Source organism: Halyomorpha halys, unplaced genomic scaffold, assembly GCF_000696795.3.
Source record: "Halyomorpha halys isolate HHAL.00 unplaced genomic scaffold, Hhal_1.1 Scaffold50.1, whole genome shotgun sequence".
NCBI lineage: Eukaryota > Metazoa > Arthropoda > Insecta > Hemiptera > Pentatomidae > Halyomorpha > Halyomorpha halys.
In genome coordinates, this window is record NW_027106849.1 from 1,789,905 (window position 1) to 1,796,359 (window position 6,455).

Below are 6,455 nucleotides of genomic sequence, written 5' to 3' on the forward strand. Positions count from 1 at the left end.
TTCACAACAAAAAATTATTATACACTACGATAATCAGACCAATTTGGGCATATGGAATTGAGCTCTGGGGCTTTACCAAATCATCAAATTCCTCCCGCATCCAATCCTTACAAACCAAAATCCTATCTTGATGCTCCCTATTACGTTACAAATAAACTCTTCCACAAAGAACTTAACATCCCAATCGTTGCAGATTTTGCCCTAACCAGATATGCGCCTTTTCATTTCAAACTCCTAACCCATCAGTTCTTAATCTCTCATCCTTAACAATCCGGGATAATCCTCCGAGGCGTCTGAAAAGAAGGTGGCCTCGGGACCTTCTAATTTAAATTAATGCTTGAAGTACCAACAATAGTTGGTTCCTTCCCAAGATTTTCAAGTTTAAACGAAACATTCCACATATTTATTATTTTGTGAAGTTGTGAATTACATTAAATAAATTTTAAAAAAAATAATGTTAGTATAAATGTTTTAGCTACAAACTTGAGCGTCGATTATCAGTTTTTTAAGTATTGCTTCCTTACTATAGAAGATAGGCAAGTTTTAAATTCATGCAGTAAGTGAAAAATAAATTATTAATCCCTAGAAAATTTTTCGTGCGCGCTTTGCGTTTTAGACATCATGAATTTTTTATTTATTTTCAGAACCCCTTATTCTGAAAAAAAAAATTAAGAGTAATAAGAACACATACACATAAATGTACAACCTTCCGATATAGCTTCTTGTACTATAGTGAGAGTTACATTCTAAGCAGTTTATGTGGTAGTGTGATGGTGCACTGAATTTTCGTGGAGGAGATCAAAAGTGTTGGGGCACACTTGAGTATTTTCTTTGTGCTTTAACAAAAAGTTAGTACTAAGAAGCATAACCTAAACATGCGTGTCTCTATTGCAACTTATCATGTTTAGTCATGCGACATACATTGTTGCCACCACATAGGAGCTGAAGATGGTGTGAGTATCCTGAGCAGCGGGTTCATGCTACATTTCAGGGAGTCGAAGATCTTTATGTGCCTCCGTTCTATAAATTCGGGCACAGTCAGAAGATCAAAGAACTCAAGAATCCATATGACGAGCATATCACCTATCGATAATTTGATTTTGATGAAATTTTCGGGGCATCTTGATAGTACATAGTCAAATTTTTTCCACTTTGTATCTTTCTTGCACCTGATGATGCTATGCAATATGTGGCGAAATGTTGGCTCATAATAAATAGTTTTACGACTGTTTGAATTTTTATTGTTCGCACTTCCTTTTATTATCACATACGGTCAGTAATCGATAAATTTGTTTTACAAAAGTATGTCAGAAATAAAACAGTTAACCAATATTTTCATTGTGCTCTTAGACGTTTATTCAATGCTAAATTGTTATTGAATCGATATTGAAAATACTAAGATGATTTTATGGAGTTAGTCATTATGTCAACTTAGAGGCTTTAATTTAATAAAAAATAATTATTTATTAAATATATCGACGTGATAGCAGTTAACAGATTAAACGGAAAACTACGCATGCACTCGCTCAGTCAAGCACCTATTAGAACAAATCTTTTGCTAATAAATATATTTTTTTATCCATCTAATGTATTGTCCACCAATCTATTGTAAAAGTTGCTGAAAGTTCATTCCAAGTTCGCACATCTTTATTTTCTGACGTGGTAATTTCAACCAGTTAATAGAATTAATGATGCGTTTATTATTTTCTCTTAATACATATAATATTTAGAAATAAAACGATTTTTCAACAATGATCTTTTAATCGTCAGATGTTCGTTTAAATCTACAATATAGACATAAACGTGCAAACTTTTTAAATTATAATTTCAATGTATATAAAACTTTGTTAACAATTCCTTCCTAATGCGCAAATTTCCTTTACTTTCTGGCGTTATTATTTTATCCAGTATTACTAATTTTCATAGAAAATATATTTCTTTTATACCATAATCCATTGTTAATCGATTTGAAATGTATAAAAAACAGTATGTTCTGTATGTGTAGACTCCTGAATGATTCTTTACAGGTTACATTAGTTTTTTATATAATGGTTCAGGAAAACCTTTTAACTCTCCTCAGATACAATAAAATTATGAACAAATAAACTTCTAGAATTACATGAAAAAAAGTTTAATTAATTTAAGCAAAAATTACATTATTTACATTCATTAAATATATACAATATTAGCCGTATCTAGAATCGCCCCCTGATTTGGAATCTATTATAACACAAAATTCATTATTTACATAAATTAATTTATAAATAGTTAAATCTAGAACGTTCCTCGGACTTGGAATCCTCCATGAGTATCCTTCGTCTTGTAACCTCCCGGATACCTGTCTCTGTTGTGCTCGACGTATCCTCCAGCAGAAAACCTACCATCCTTCGATCTCCAGGCGTCTTGAGATATCCTGTAGGTATCGTGTCGTTCTCCACCATGCTGAGTACGGGAGGCCTCGACTGTCAGTTTTCGACGGTTGTCTTCTGCTTGAGTAAGAGCAACCAAGCAAGCAGCCAGGAAGGAAAACAATATCAACTTATTCATTTTCTAGAAAAAAAAAGAAGTATTGAAATTATGGCCTCAGTTGATAATCCAAAACAATTTAATTTGATTGAAAAAAGGTAATTGATGATTCATACAATCCAATACATTCATACAATCGTTCATTCACGAAACTAGTCAAGTTTTCAAAATTTAATAAAGTTAGCAAAGAATAAAACTAGTACATAGTTATTTACCTTTGAATGAGATGTGAAGACTGTCACAGACTATGAGGTTCTGGCGTCGTCAGCACTGCCCCACTAGATATACCAGAGCGGCTGTAATCCACAGACATTCGGAATTTCAAGTAGCCATCTGGGAATCCCTTGCGATGGTTCAATCCAAATCCATTGGCATCCATCACGATAAAAATCTATTAAAATAAAATAAAATATTATAATTATTTTTATTTTATTGAAAAACATTTCAAATTACTACTGAAAGGTTTATCCTTTAAATTAATCATTTATTAAATCAACGAATAAAATAAATAAATAAGTAAAAACCTAATGTAAAAAAAAAGTTTTAAATTTAGTGGATGTTAATATCAAATTACAAGGTTCAGTTTTGTGTCAAATATAAAAAAAAAAAAATGTCGGCTGTTTAGTGTCGGAAAATAGCTGAGAAGGGACGTTGGATGGATGGATGGATTTTTTTGATTTTTTATTTTGGGCATTTATTGTGTATCATGGAACTTAAAACCTCAAATTTTAAAGTGTTTTTTTTTTCTTTTAACAATACCATTGAAAATAATAGGAAAAAATATTTAAAATAAAATTTATGCTTTTTAGTTGAAACAGTATAAGAATAAGTACGGAGAATCAAGTGAAAGTTTATTAACGATAAGGATTAAAAAATTCACTGTTTGATTTGAAATTCTGAAAATCATAATTTTTGATTTTTTTTTTTTTAATCATGGATAAAATTTCTCTGCGCCCAGACGGCTTCCAATCCATCATAGAAACAAAATTACTCCTTTATTATTGTATTTGTATTTTTATTAATAATATATATTTTTTATATCTTGTTAAAATTAAGAATTGTATTGGTGCAAAGTGTCTATTTATTTTTGAACCCTCACTCCCCTCCCTCACTCCGTGGCCCAGTCGTATAGATGGGATCAATACAAAAAAAATTGATTCCTGATGTGCAATACTTTAGGCTATGTTGATTTTTTCTCAAAATTTGTTGGGACTACTTCAAATTTTCTTTAAATTTTACAATTCAGTCGGGATTTTAAAGAATCATATTACAATAATCATGATAATTTGTTTTTTTAAATTATAATAGTAATATATAGATGAAAAATCATGTATTTAAATAATATATTTTTTTTAAGGAGTCGGCTACATTATTTCTACTACACCATGCATTGTTTCACATTTTTAAATTTGTTCATAAGAAATAATGAAAACTTCTTTTTCTATTTTCTTAATACTAATTGTTATAATATGAATTTTGAAAATTTGAATTTACATTTTTTGCTGTTTTAAAAAAAATTAATAACATGTTTTTTCTCTTTTATTTGTTTCATAACAAAAATTTAGAGCCTTGTGGAAAGAAGATAATGAATCCCAAAAGGCCAGGAGTCACAGACGTTTGCTATCACTATTGCTTATCACACCACGTATCTATTTTTAATACTTCTGTTTCCTACTAAAGAAAATATCATGTTACAGAGCTTGTCTCTGTAAACAAATGTAAACCACATGCAATTTTTCGTTCATTATTTTTTCTCCTTTTTGGTATAGTCAAGATAATTTTTTATCAATGCCAATTAAAGAATTTCACCAAAATTTATAATAAAAACACGAAATCGTCTTTCGATCTTTCAATGCTATATGTATATTTATAATAAAATAGAGATTTTGTATGATTTTCTAATGACCTGTCCCCTTTAGTTGGGGAAAAAAGTGCTTAAGGGAAAAACCGCTAACTCACATTCTTATGAAACATATTTTTATTATTTTGGAATTTATTATAAAAAATTTATGATCGAAAACGAAAAAAATATTCAGTTTTTTTGTCGTAATTTAAAAAAAATTAAAAGGAAACTATAAAAAACGACAGCAACACAATAAACGCGATTTGACAATAACTTTTACGAATTAATTAACCACGATCATTTTAATGATAATGAGAGTCGTCTAACCAATTTTGTATATTTTTTTTATTCACAGTAGCAGTAATTTAAAAATTAAATAAACGACAGCTTAGAGATATCACACATGACATATATTTTGAAATGAACAATCATTTATATATATTAGATTGTTTTAAATGCTATATTAAAAGTGTCATATAATTTGCTTAAGGTTTTCATAATCTTATTACAAAGATATAGATATTAATGTTACTATACTACTGGATTAAAAATATATTAATATATATTCCTGTATTCGGTTCAGAATCTTTTTTGTGGAATCAGGAATAATAAATAGATTAATACTTACAATACTGATGATATTTAATAATATATACCTGTATTTATTAAGTTTCGTTTTTATTTATATGGATTTCAGATAAATATATTTGTAATTAACTTTTGTTAATAAGCTACCTTAAGAAATCTTTATTTTTATTTATTTGTATTGTCATGCGCCTGACAGGTTATAATCAAATGATATGGTAATTCTTTAAAATGAAATAAATATGATTAAGAACGTTTTTCATTGTAATTATAATTTTTCATATACATTCTTATTGACATATAATTATTTTTTGTAGTCTTCTTAATATTTTGTAAAGTATAACATTCTGTAAATAATTATTGTATAATTTTGTTATATAGTACACCGCTAAAACTTTCTTTCTCTTTTTCATATTTCTTTATCTAAACTAATATAATTTTTTCTTTTTTTTTTTGTACGGAGGTTTAATACTATCGGCAGTACAAATAGTGTAGGCTACATTCACTTGATTTTTGTTACTACCTGTTTCATATCTACATGGTAATACTCCACTTTAGTTAGCAGCCGCGGGATTTAAGGCGTAGGTCTTAACAACATCAGAACAGCAGCCTCCCTGTTCAAATTCGGCCTGGGGGGGGGGGGGTCGACTTCAATTTTTGTAGCCGTACCACGAAATGAAAACTTGACTGCCGTAGTTAGAGTAATAACCAGTAGATAATCGTCCGCCCTCCCCTATGTCAAAAGTGAATAGGTAAAGGGTTAGGAAAAATAAAAAAAAATATTTAATTTGAAAAATACTAATAAGTTTAATGCCGAATTTAACTTTGAAAACAATTAATGAGCACTGACTTATACTGTTAGTACCCATATTTAAATAGATATAAACATGAAATCAACCAAATGATATTTATACTCCTTGTAATTTTCACAAAAAATTATTAATATTTTATAAAAATTCATCTTATGATTTATTTAATTTATCATTATTTTTGTACTGATTTTTTATATTAATCAATAATGGATAAATATTGGTTTTACTATGGTATAATTATGTGGGTATTACGCCTACTCAATTAATATAGATATCCACATATAAAATTGAATTATATATAAATATTTTATAACCATGCAGAGAACAGATATAGCAATTACTTGTTCCATATCTGTAATATCTTTATCCATATATATAAAGCATCTGCTTTATGTGTCAGTGAATCAGGGACAAATATTCTTAGTGTATTTTTTTATATTTTAACAATCACTAAAAGATAAATACAATTTAGAAATTTACAATAGTCTAATATTTTTTTTATGAGGAATTCCCAGTATTGCCAAGACCTATCTGTGGATTACAGTGGCTAGGGTATATCTAGCCAGGCGTTCCTGTAGATAGCAGAACATAACAGCTAGTCTCAGTCCTCACATCTTACTCTACGGTATGTTACTGATTTTTAGTTTTTACTTCTTATTATTATTATTTTATTTTATTTTTATCAAATG

General features: G+C 28.8%; 1 long non-coding RNA gene across 1 annotated transcript; it reads right to left on the reverse strand.

The window, feature by feature from the left end:
- Nucleotides 1-2,115: 2,115 nt before the first annotated feature.
- LOC106690412 (uncharacterized) lies at nucleotides 2,116-2,806 on the reverse strand. The gene is made up of 2 exons (XR_001344598.2): nucleotides 2,742-2,806; nucleotides 2,116-2,550 (listed from the first exon to the last, which is right to left on the reverse strand). It is a non-coding gene; the product is annotated as an uncharacterized lncRNA (long non-coding RNA).
- Between the last annotated feature and the right edge of the window lie 3,649 nt (nucleotides 2,807-6,455).